The sequence below is a fragment of the Carassius gibelio genome, chromosome B6 (genome assembly GCF_023724105.1).
Source record: "Carassius gibelio isolate Cgi1373 ecotype wild population from Czech Republic chromosome B6, carGib1.2-hapl.c, whole genome shotgun sequence".
NCBI classification, from domain to species: Eukaryota; Metazoa; Chordata; class Actinopteri; order Cypriniformes; family Cyprinidae; genus Carassius; species Carassius gibelio.
The window spans coordinates 1,994,036-2,007,945 of NC_068401.1; the positions used below are offsets into that span (position 1 = coordinate 1,994,036).

The 13,910-nt window shown below is 36.3% G+C and overlaps 1 protein-coding gene across 1 annotated transcript in view; it reads left to right on the plus strand.

Moving 5' to 3' along the window:
- Positions 1-239: 239 nt before the first annotated feature.
- The window catches only part of LOC127960289 (cadherin-22-like), a 172,097-nt gene continuing 158,426 nt past the window's right edge, over positions 240-13,910 (plus strand). The window contains exon 1 of the mRNA XM_052559927.1: positions 240-467. The gene's annotated coding sequence lies outside the window, so the exon portion shown is untranslated. The remainder of the gene's footprint in view (positions 468-13,910) is intronic.

Here is a 13,910-nt window from a genome sequence, read left to right on the forward strand (position 1 = left end):
GGGGGTAGAGGTGCAAAACTAATGCAAGACGATGAAATATAAACATCTTGTATACATAATAACATTAATCGAAAGTGTGTGCAAGCGGGAGTTCCTTTTTATGCAAGAAAGGCAAATGAGACATTAAATGTATAATGCATACTTCGAGGGTCAACGCAAGTGCGCACGCAGCGGTATGTGAACTCTCAGCCCTGCTCTTATTCAGTCAGTTCTGCTCATCGCCGCATGAGGCTGCGCGCTGCTGTCAGACGCGCGCGCTGGAGACAGAAGAGACTCCCATCACGCGCGGCGCGGAGAAGAGCGGAGAGGAGAGCAGGCATCGCATCGCATCGCCTCGAATCGCGTCTGTCCCCAGCGCTCACACCGCGCCGCATTGAGGATCGTACCCTAATAGAGGAGCAGCACGAATTACGCGGAACACAGTGCGTCAAATCCACAGCCGAGGCTTCAGTGTGACTGCGCTTCAGGTAAAGCTCCTCTCCATAAACTTGTGCTTTATTACAGAGACTTACAGCCAATGCATGAGTCCAACTCTCAGATTCTGTGTAGAACATCGATTGAGATGTATAACACGGCTTGAGATGTGTCTAAGACAGATAGTGTCTTATATTGAAGGGTTACGCGCAACTTGTTGCCAGTAGTTTGCGTCTTAATCAATAAGCCGTTTTATCTTTAATGCGTCTTTTGTTTTCTGTTATTATCGATATGTTCATTTGCCCGAACGAAAAGTTGGAAAGAGTTGCATAGATATTCTACAGACACCGGCTGATTAAAATCATCTATTGTTCAATTTTAAAATCTGCTGATAAATGCAGAAATGACTGAGTATTGCGGTGATTTTATTGGGTTAGTTTGGCAAATCATTCAAAACGGTGTCTGTGTCTACTTGCATTTATTTTCCAAAATATACATATGCAATAAATATACGTAGGGAGAAAACATATTTTTAATATGTAGTGATCTATAATTTTTAGTAACAGAAGCATGTACACTAATGATGATGATTAAGCTTGTCCCATTTTCCCTGGATGCACTCTCTGCATCAGAAATAGTTTATCTGTCTCTTTTCATAGATGATGCATATTTTAAAGGTTATAATGACCATGGCTTGTGTTTTTCCACCACTGTAACTCATCTTGGCAATAATTTAGTATCACGTCAGTATTAAAACTCAAGCAATTTATTGAAACTTAAGCAAAACCCTTTTCTCTCTTCTTTCATCTTTCTCTGTCTAGCGTGTACTCATTTGAACAATGCTTTAAACTTAGTATGACGAGCACTTCCTGTGTCTATTTGCCTCTTGAAGATGAATCGCTTGGATGTATTCCCTGATTGTAAGCCGCTTTGGATAAAAGCGTCTGGTAAATGAATAAATGTAAATGAAACTTAAGCAATGTGTTGCAGAATTATCAAGAGAACTTCTATCTTGATATGCTTGACTGAATGGAGCCTTCGCTCCTCTGTGTGTTATTGAGGGGATCACCTATTGATCAGAATCTGAATCTGCTCAATTAGACTGGAAACCATTGATTATTGGTGAGATTTATGATCATTTAGAGTATTGTCAATAACATTTAGCCTAAAAAGGCTTGTTCTCATCTTAACCAGCGTGATGTGTATATTCTGAAATATGACATTTCTGTATTTCTTGGTATTGACTCATGCATATACTATAGGCTTGTGTGATATTATTTAGAATCACTTTAATATTTAAACAAGGAATGATTTCTGTAATACTCATGAGATGATCTCCTGTTTGACTGTTATCATCAGAACAGTATGTGGATGTAGTACAGCCTTTGATTAGCTGAATTTCGTCATGCGTTGGTTGTGTGGATAATTGAGAACACTCAGTTCTTATTTATATTTAGTCAGTGACTTATGCCTGCACTGGCTCATGCATGCATATATGCATTAGACATTTAATGCATAGGCTTGTTGATGCACAGAATGTTAATTTTGGCTCTTTTGGCTCATGACTACATAATTGTTCAAAGCTTTGTGCTTGCAAATTGAGTAGACTTTTTTTTTTTTTTTTTTCAGTAAGTAAAAAAAAAAAAAAAACAATGCAAAATGCAGACTATGTTCACAACTGTGTTTCATGCATTTGAATTGCTTTATAACCTCATTCCCTACTGCATGTTTTCTTAATCTTATAGTTTCCAGTAAGAGCAAGGCAGCCTTGACTGTGTGGTACTTATCCACGTCGATAAGTCAACATCTCTAAAGGTTTGTCTCCTGAGCGAGCACATGCCTTTCATGTCTTCTACGTGTGTGTGGGAAAAAACTCAGTGTAGCAAGAGAGGCGCTGTGTGAAAGTTGACAGCGTTTTCTATCTCGTTCACAAACCGGTGGCTGTTTGCCCCTCGTTGTGTGCCGACATGATCTCCGTTTAATCCTCAAGCATCTCGGCTCTGTTCTCGCTGATTGTTGTCATTTACCCAGCTCCCCATTGGGCCCCTTGGAGCCTGCACTGGAACTCAATATACAATCAGCGATTTAGATTATCCAATTAAGCGACTGATGTATGTCCAGAGATGCCTTAATGCATTGCACCCTTCAGATCATCCACCGCTAATGACACCTGAGTTGCGTCAGCGCATTCCAGCTTGCACGTAATTATTGCGTTAATTTTTAACACGGCAATTATCGGCTGCTTTCACCCACCCATCTATCTATCTATTTATAGGTGTGTGTGTGTCATTGCATTCCTATGTATTTGCTGAGTGCTATTGACAGCTGTGTTGATATGCGATCTCATGCACCACTGCGCCGCCCATAATGCGACTGCAGATGCCTGTCAGCAGTGCTTTTCCATACAAGCACATACATGCTACGAACTCACATGAACTAATGTGTTATAGATTCATCGTGATTTATGTCTCGCAAACAGCCTCTTCGCCTTCGGGTCCTTAGACTCAGGGCCCTAACACGCGGACCTCTTTGATAGATCATGTGGAAGAAGCGACGTGCCACGGACAACATTGATTACCTTTTACTGAGTCGGAGTATAAACCTTAGCGCAGCGGGAGTGCGAGGGTGGGGGAAGTTGATGTATGTTGCCTGAGGGGCGGTAGAGATGACAGATATGGGTTACAAATGAGACAGGTTTTATGACTCCTGGAAGGCGGACCATCAGGCCTGTTTAATTGATCTCGGTCTGGTGGTGGAGTTCAGGGAGCGCCGCTGCAGTTTCACACCTGCTTTAGGTGCCTCTGCCGCAGACCTTTGCTTAAATGATCTGCTGTGTTACGATCCCACACCTGCTCCGAGATCCGGCTCATGCCAAAGGAACGCGACCCCCCGTGTTTCCGGCCTCGCTGTCTTCCTGAGTGTGTGGGCTTTTCACCCATTTGCTTGTGAAACAACGGCTGCTTTCTCACTGTTGTTGTGAAGCAGAGTAGGCGATATGTATGTGAAGAAGTCTGAATAGTTTGGTATACATCTAGCACTGATAACAGCTTAGTCTTTTCATAAAGGGAAATGCATTAAAATCTTAATTGAATCTTTATATATCTACAGGCTTTGTTCGGTTTTTGAAAATCAACATGACATTTGCATCCAGTGCTCCCTTTAATTTTTTTCTTGCTCGGTAAAATGTATTTCTATTGTAGGGATGCTTTGGCTGCCTTGAAAATTAAAAAGCTGGGATTTGGTTTGTCATTTAACACTGGAAATAAGATAATATGATTCTCAAACATTTTAATTACATTCATTGAAGCACAAAACATGTTATTTCATCCCAACATAAAGAAAAATAACAACTTAAAGAATTTGAAGAATTTAAATATCAGGCTTTGCGTTGAATGAAAATGTATTTATTTATTTTATTAATTTATTTTTTTGCAGGGAATTAGAAAGATAAAAGCAAAATTAAATTTCACTTGATCTCAGACTTTTTAAATTTAAGTTGTTTCACTGTTTGCATGAGTCTGAATAAATTAATAATAAAAAATGTATGTAGGCAAAGACTACTGTATTGCTAGGAATAACGTGAAATAGTATAAATAGTGAAATAACGCATTGCTTTTATGGACTTTCTGTTATGTATTTATATGCATCTGACTACATGGTTAAAAAAAATGGATGTTCAGTTGAAACTACTCATTCGTTTATCTCTTTTTTTCAAGATCTTTTGCTCTTTTCTTCATGCTGTTTATTTTGTTTTTTAAATGGGAACTACATCAGAAGTGTGTAGGTTAGAGTGAACTAATTTGACATAAACTAGATTGAATCAAGGTATTTTATGATAAAAGTATGGCCGGATTTGATTTTATACATCAACTGGACATTAGAATGTATGCTGAATGTTTGCCATTGTAATGCCTCCTTTTCTATTTAGCTGTTTGTTTACATTATTATAGCTTTAGATGCAGAGCAAAAGTAGCTTTAGATGCAGAGTGAGTTTTGCACCGATAACACAGGAATCAGAATAGCTGGATTAACATGCATGAATGTTGATTTTTAAACCGAATATTTGCTTTTAAACCTGATTTTTCATTCAGCTCACTCTCGATCTGTTACCCACAAGGATTTATACCTTTTGAAATAAAGAAGGTATTATTAGAATGAACGCAACGTTTTACCTTGTACTGAGTTTGCCTCTGTCATTATTCCCTGCAGTAGTGAAGCATGCAAACAGAAGTGGGATAAAATGAAAAGCTGTGTTTTTTTTTAAGGTAACTGTGATTACATGCAAGTCAAGTGGCTTTTTCAAAAGCATTTTTTTTTGGAGCACCACAACAATAATTCAATAATTACTGTCATTACTCTGTCAGGCTGTATTACTGTTACTCAAACAGTACCCTTGAGAATGAGTCTTTATTTAAATATGGACCCTATTTTTATTATATTTTTCACATGCAACAGACCCAAAAAGCATTGCACATGTTTAGTTATTGATGTTTAGCATGCAGCGGCAGGAGCAAATGGTGCTTTTAGATATGAATGTCTGTGAAGGAAATGTTTCGACGCTTATAGTTCTGATTTATTCAGAGTTATGAATGCAAAACAATTCATAGACGTTATTGTCATCATTGTGCTTTCTGTATTTTGCAGACAGTTGCAAATGAGTTGATCTCTGTACAGACTGCAATTCACAAATTTATCAATCTGTCTTTTCGCCGCAGTTGTTTCAGATATTATAATTTGTGATGATAAATGTTGCATGACTCATTAAGAGAAAAATTGCAAGCAGTTTCCCAAAATTCAGATGGACCGATTATCACGGAGAGATGTGAAATCTGTCAGTTTGACTGACAGGGTGATTCATAAAAATAAACATGTGAAACTGACTCGCTCGTCACAGTTTTATAGTGCATTTGAATAATTTACTTCTCAGTGTTGGTCATCCAGTTGCATGTTACCTTGGAAATTTAGCTTGGCTGGATGATCAGAGGAGATGGCAGTAAATGCATGTTAAAATGTCTCACACGGGATTCCTTTATGAGTTGCATCAGACATGCATGTGTTTTTCTGGAGAAAGAGAGCTGCTCTGCTTTGTTGCTCTGTCAATGGTCCGTACGTCGCCCGCAGTGCTTCCTGGCAGATGCACAAACATTACTCATTTATATATACATTAACAAAAATTAATTTTCATGCCATTCAGTGGAACACAGTCGATTTTCGATGGTAATTAAGCAGCACTAAACAGGCTGCCTGTGATTGCTTTAGAGTCCCCGAAGCAGTTTTTGTTGCTCAAAGGTTGCTCTTTCATTGCTCAGGAGACTTCAGGAGATGTTTCTCTAAAAAAAAATCTAAATCGATGCGAATCACGACTAATTGTAGATATGGTGGATGGCTTAGATCATCTGGTCTGATGAGTTTTGCATGCATTTGCAAAATTTGGCAAATGCGAGCACAGTTTGAAACACTGAGCTCTTTTCTGAAACTCTAGAGGAGACGTGTGTGAGATTTCTGGGCTCTTTTTCACTACACTTCAGTAAAGTGTTCTGTTTGCTCTTCATTTAATCTCAGTGCTGTCTAAGACATATGCAAAGTCAAGTCAAATGTATTTGCATAGTGCTTTTCACAATACACATTGTTTCAAAAGCAGCTTTAAAGAAAATCAAGATGTTGATGTTTGTAATATCTTAATATCTTCATTGCTTATAGTTGCATCCAAAAAGTTAGATCCAACTTTATGTAAAGAGATCTTGTTTCAAGAGGAGTTGTGCAGTTTATGATGAAACTGGTAGTGATGGGAAGTTAGAAGGACCGGTAGATGGATGGATGGATGGACGGACGGACATGTAGATAGATAGATGGATTTTGTTTCTATGTTTTGCCACAGGATCTTCATCCCGTGGTAACTAGGATTTTCACAAGATCCAGTCTGGATCCAGAACACCTGAGAAGAGATGATGCTTACCCTCAGAGGACCCCAGATGATGCTAACCCTGAATCAACAAACAGAACTAACAATTATTGCTACATGTGTGACTGCATCATATAATAACTATTAATTACTAATATTGATAGTTCATCGTCTAGCTGACTACGTCTTGTATTAATATTTTTAATTTTTTCAAAAATCCTGTCAAACGTGCACAAACTACTAGCTATTACTAAATATGTAAACATAATTTTCTGTAAAGTTGCTTTGTAACGATTTGTATTGTAAAAAGCGCTATACAAATAAAATTGAATTGAATGGACGGATGGATGGACAGGTAGATAGATAGATGGACGGATGGACGGACAGGTAGACAGATGGATGGACGGGTGGATGGATGGATTGACGGATGGATGGATGGATGGATGGACAGGTAGATAGATAGATAGATAGATAGATAGATAGATAGATGGACGGACAGGTAGATAGATGCATGGATGGATGGATGGACAGATGGATGGACGGGTGGATGGATGGACGGATGGATGGACAGGTAGATAGATGGATAGATGCATGGATGGACACGTAGATAGATGGATGGACGCATGGGTGGATGGATGGATGGACAGATGGATGGATGGATGGATGGATGGACGGACAGGTGGATGGATGACGGGTAGGTAGGTAGGTAGATAGATAGATAGATGGATGGACAGGTAGATAGATATATGGAAGGAAAAACAGCTCAATCTGATTGATACAAATCCGGTATAAGTTTTTTTTTATTTTATTTTTTTATTAAACCCTTTACTGTACATTTTTTTTTACTGTACAAGTCAATTTTCAAGATTTTCTTTTTTCTCTCTCAAAGATTATTTTGATCATTTAACTTTCATTTCTTTTCAGTTTTTTTTTTACCCAGTAATTCTCCTCATTATAAAATATTTTTTATTTTTTTGTGTGTGTATTAATGGTTCAGCATTTTCCTTATGGTTCACATGCTTGTCCGTACAAAATAAACGTCAATAAGGTGTTTACTGAATTTCACTTTTTAATATCCGCATATTACTACTTAATGCAAACTGTGTAAAAATAACTGGTGGTCAGCAGAGCAAAGCTTCATTTTGACCTCCAGGTGGATGTTCCTATGAGTGTGTGACGTCACGTGAAAACTATCAGTCTATTAGAGTTAATACCAATAGGTTATTACAAAATGAAGAACAAAGCCCTTCTGTAATACAGTTTTAAAAAAATATATATATAATTTTCTGAATCAATATTTATTTACGAGTTAATATTTATTAGTGCTGGCAAACGATTAATTGCATCCAAAATAAAAGTTTTTGTTTGAATAATATATGTCTGTGTGCTCTGTATTTATTATGAATATATAAATACACACACATACAGTGTATATATATATATATATATATATATATATATATATATATATATATATATAAATTGAAAATATTTACATATATTTGCATGTTTGCATATATATACATATATTTACATATATTTGCATATATATATATATATATATAAAATAAATATACATCGTACACATACATATTTATATAAAATAAATATACATCGTACACATACATGTTTTATGTAAACAAACTTTAATTTTGGATGCATTTACTCATTTGACAGTAATAATATTTATTTCTTTGTATGAATGTCTTTGTGAGCTTTTTATGAACAACTTCTAAATTCCATTTTATCTAAATTCCTATATTTCCTTCATATTTTTATGCTAATATCCTATTTCCTGTTTCCAGAAGGTGTCATTACAGAAGCAGAGATTTCTGCTGGATGTTAGTTTGATCAGTCACTTATTCATCCGTGAAACCAGCACTGCATCAAAACAGCATTCTGTGACATTATTGCAGATATATTGAGATTTTCCATGCCGTGTTGAGCGCTGACTTGAGGACGGCAGTGTTTCACTGACAGTGTGCAGTTTATCTCTGACTGTGTGTGTGTGTGTGTGTGTGTGTGTGAGAGAGAGAGAAACTGAATCAGAATAATGCTGGCATGAAAGAAATAAAGAGAAAAAGAGTTTGCCTGCTGTCAGGCGACATGACTCCAGTGCTGATGGTCTGTGGCTCAGGTGGGAGTGAAACAGGATGTTAAAGCTCGACTAAGTCACACAAACTGGTCTGGAAAGAGAGATAGGGCTTCTGGAAGGAAGAAATGATGATTACAGATGAGACCTTCTCAGTATGTCAGTTCCTCCTCCTAGACAGCTATTAGATCTTATATCACATTTAAACCAGCATTGCAACCGCATCTAGTTATCCGTATTGGGAGCGCTAGACTATGAACTTCATTAACACTTGTGAGCTATGAAAGAGCAATGTCATTTTCCTCAGGGAGCAGTTAGTCTCTCATCTTATGGCTATAGTAAGAAGATAAGTACAGACATGAGATATCAGTATATTCCAGCCTTGATGTCAGTAATGATATACATGCATATAGAAAAACACTCTCAGACTGATACTGCTCTCAATCTATAAGTGTGTCGCCTTTTTACTGGAGTTTTGTTGCATGCATTACAATAGCACATGCAAATACAAATAGATGTTTCAGCCTGTTATTATGTGCTGGTTATTTTAAATGTGCTGCTATGTATTGTATCAGATTATGCCACGTGTATCAATAAGTTGCTGGTATGAATGCATGTATTTATATAAAACCAATGTCAATGCAGTAATTTGCATAGGTTTTATATAACACAGTATAATATACATGCATTCATACAGACATTTTCACATGTAAAAGTAGTTTTTTCATTCTTTGCGTATAGCATCTGTTTAATTGCCTTCCTTTTTCATGCATTTTTTTTTTTGATGTATAAAGGACACTTTCACTATGAATAAGTCATGATTCGACCACCGCACATCTGTTTCTAATGTCACCCTGTTACAAGCGCACAAGTTTAATCTGCGGATACGGTGGGATTTGATGCAATGATGCATACCTCCGAGAGATTAGGACTGGTGCGGGATGTGACGAGCCGCTGGGCTTTTGCATGCATTTCCCTGTTGTTTTACTGCTGTAATGGGCTTTGTAAGTTAATACCCGAGAGACATGACAATTCTTCTGAGCCGGTCTCGGACTGCCCCAGTTCTCTGTGCTCTCCCGTCTACATTAAAACCCGAGCATGGGAGATTTTCCATGGAGTGACGATAATCTCTATGGCTGGGCTCTTGCACTGATGTGATGGAAGTTGTTGTTGTTGTGCGGCACACGTTGAATGTGAGATCATTCTTGACACATTGCAGGGGTCAATGGCATCGTCTTGGCATCATTCGAGCACTTTTGAAATGGTCAGATGGTCCTCATTGGATGCAGTGGATGTCAGCAAGAGAAGCGGTGCCTTTTCATGTTTTCATTTGGGCCAGAAGCAAGTCTGCTACGTCCAGAGCAGTGACCTTTTTTCTCTTGGTCACTCACGGGTGAATAGTTTGGAGGTGGATGGACACCAGTCATTTATGCCTAACGAGCGCGTCCGTCACTGGACGTTTGATGCAGTTTGCTGGGGTACATCGTGACAGTGCACTCTCAGATACTGTTAACAGCAGCGTGTTTTAATTATTTCTTTGTGCACGCTAGTTATCATGGCTAATTGACATGCTTTTCATTTATGGTAATTCCATGTCTTGGTAATTTATTTCAGTTTGCTAAAGTGCATGTTTTATGTTTGACTACACAGATTTTCTTTTTAAAATGGATTTTTATTTTGTGATATTTGTCAGATGTGATGCTGTGTTTTCCCATAGTGTGGAAAGATTGCTGTATTCATGAATTGTGATGTTTTCATCGTACTTCAAGCTACTCTAGGAAATACCTTGGTATTACTGTGGTATATTTTCAACAGAACAGAATCATGCAAAGAAACATTTGGATCATATTTTACCCCCACATTCATTCATTATTTTAATTTTTTTAATTGTATTTTTTTTAATAGATTTGAAATTATTTTTCATTGCAACTAAGCACATTTCTCCCTATACATGTTTATTACTGGAATGCAGGAATAAATTAAATGAAACAAAAATATAAATCACATTAATTTAATAAGCTTTTAGTTGTGATATAAAAACATTAAAACAATTTTGGAAAGCTGCTGTGAAACTATATGCATCACGAAAAGCACTTTGCAAATAAATGTGAAATTGAAAAATGTTTTGCATTTAAATGCAAACCATTGTAATAATAGTTAAATGTATTTGTATTGTAAATTTATTTTCAATGTGTGCTATATAAAAATAAAACTGCCTTTAAATTTTTATTCATGGAAAATGTTTCTTGACCATTTCTATGACTTTCACCCAGTAATACATTGTAGCTTTTATGAGCGTCGTAGAGAATAACTGAATGCATCTGAACGGAAACACAAAACATTTGAACTTTTGTTGCAAGTCATCCGTCCGTTAGAGCGAACGTTAGATCTACGATCTAAACCCTCATCACACATATAGGACTTCTGAATTACTTTTCCCATCGGTTACAGCAATCAACCCAAACGATTCCTACTCGAAATGATAATGACATCGAAATGAGAGTGACACATGTGAGCCTCATGTAATTGGTTCAGGAGGCTATTTTACAAGGCAAAGATTTAAATGACATAATTCTCCGTGTGACGATAAGAGCTGGGTATTTAATTATGGCTTTATCTTACAAGGTACAGTGTCGTGTCATGGCCTGGGTTTGTTTACCGCTGGTGATTTACTACTAAAGGCAGCCTGTTACGTGCTGATAAAACATCATTACATGCAAGGTCTCGAACACGGATAAACCATAACACCTGGAATGGAAAAACGCGTCTTACTCAGCCTTTCAACTCGGAGCCATCAGACGTTATGGTCACGCAATGCATTTATAATTTTTTTTGCACATTCTTGCTTTGCTTTTTGCAGACTGCTGGATGAAAAGCTTGCATACGAAGCCTGTGTGTCTGTATTGTTGTGATGTTATGCGGAGGTGGATGGCTGATCTCTGAAACAAATCAAAATGACGTTCTGAGGTGAACAGTAATTTTATTTAATTAATTAATGCTGGATCCACTCATTATAGAGGGTCAACAGCCCTCAGTGTTGAATTGACGTTCGGATGATGTTCTCTCTCTTGACCCTCAGTGGTGTTGGCGTAAAGTTAACAAAGTAACTGTTAGTGTTTTTAATACAAAAATGTAGTATTCCTCAATCCAAAGCCTTATGGGGAAGCTGGTGTATGGCATTTTACAACTTTACTATGATATGTCTAGCTATTAGTTGTGTTCATTTTTTTTTTTTTTTTTTTTTGCCTAATGCAGTGCTATTTTAGTATAATTGAAATTCTTATTCTTTTATAGTTTTTATTCATATAATTGATCAAAAATATAATAAAATGATTTTTTTTTTCATATTTAACTTTTTTTTAATTAATAAATCTAAGAATGTTACACAAAATTACTATAAATTAATCGAGTAAGTATTATAAAATTGCTGTAATATAAATTATATTTACAATTATAAAAATCACAAATCTGAAAATATATTTCATATAATAACAATTCTCAAAAAATAAATGACGAAGAAAAGAATACAATTTTGAATTTGCATTTGTCTTTTAAGAATTTGTATTCTTTTTGTAACAAGTTATTGATGTTTATTCTTAACTAAATCTGGTTAAGGTAATGTATGGTGATTATAAAGAAAGCGTCATACACCGCATGTTTTATCACGGTTTGTCACGAGTGTAAACCTGCCCATCTGGACCCGTCTAGCAGCTCACAGAAGGACATTGTTGGAGTTGTTTTTGAGACTGTCTGACAGATTCTTTTAATAAAAGTATTGCAGTCCAACAAACCCCTTAGTGCTCATTCTGGCAGACATCGCTGCAAACCGGCTCATATTTTCATGTGCAAAATTAATGCAGCAGATTAAAAACCCCTAGACATCAAAATTGGAGTTTTTTGGCTTTAGCTTTGAGCTCATTTAAATGCTACTCCTACAAGATGACAAAATAGCAAGCAGAAAATCATGACTCAACAGTGTGTCTTTGGGTGTGCAAACACACATACTTCATTTTCTTTCTCAAGCACCAATAGATTGAGAAGTGAGAGTTTATTTTGTAAGTGTATGGACTTTGTCTGTGGTACAAGCTGATGTGTGTGACAGGTTTTGGTCTTCAATAGCCTTTTCAATAAGAAATGCATCAATGCAGGAAAAGAAACCGCACTCGTCAAGCCAATTCATTGAGCTTTAACTAATGAAAGAAGACAGGAAAGGAATCTTAGCATGCATTGAATGTTTTGTATATTTTATGTTATTGCAAAAGCATGAAATATTCTCAACAGGACTGTGATTTTCTATTGCTGTTGCATTAATATTTCTAGCATGATTGCTGCTGTGTTTGGCTTGAGCAAGATGTTCCGAAATAATGTAGAGAAAAGCGTTGAATCGCTGGAGAACTATTACTCATTTATAAACCCCAGAAAGAAAAAAATGGCAATATCACACAGCGGATAAACCACAATCCCACTAATAAACTCCTAGAGCATATCAAGAAAACGGCATAAAACTGGATTAAAATGAGAACGTACTCCAGGTACAGTTTTGAGAATGTGAAAGAGAGAAAACAACACAAACACTTACAGGGAAATAGGAGAAACTAGCTATTTCCCAAAGCGTAATGGAGTTGTTTGAAATACCTGACTTGTCAACAGTTTAGGAGTCTAAATGAATTGTTGTAATTTCAAAATAAAAGTGTGTTTTTCATTGGCTGTGCTTCCATTGAAATATCATCTTTGTCTCAGGTGTTTCTGCATTAAGGAGATATAAAAATACATCCATATAGGTCCAGTAGAGTTATAAACTGCATGTGGAAAACTGCTTAGATCATTGATGAGAAACATTTGAGTTCATATTGACTTGATTTGCAGGCTTTAGTCTCTCATTTGTGATTTTTCCAGAAGTCTCAGGAGACCTTAAGGGATTAATTTTTTTTATGCATTGTATTTCTATAATATTCTTTTGGAGAAATAAAATTGGATGCAAAGATAATTGAGAGAAAATTGTTGACAATACGGGAGATATCGAAAATGAAGACATTGTGGTCTTGGTAGAATTTTATGGGATTTTGTTGTTGTTTCTTGTTTTGAGATTTCTATTAAAACTCAAGAGGAGATTGAGGGTCTTTTTTCAAAGGAGAGCCACATGACATGAATATAAAGGGAAAAAAAAGACTTGTATAAGAAAATAGTCAAGCCATTTAAGTTCAATAAGACGAAGGGGAAAAATAAATAAAAATGTATATTTCTAATCCTCTTTAAAATATGATTTTTAGATAGACTTCAGATTGTGTCCATATGTTCTTGGAAAACCAAATTTTATCTCACTTTGGTTTTTTGCAAGTAAATACGATTTATTTAAAAAAAAAAAAATTTTGTCTTTTTTTCTTTTTTTTTTTACTTACAAAAATTCTGTCTTTTTCAGTGCAGAAATAAACTTGTTTAATGATACACTAATTTAAAACAGGTCTTGCTATCTCACGCAGTGTTGCTTCTCAAGTAAATTGA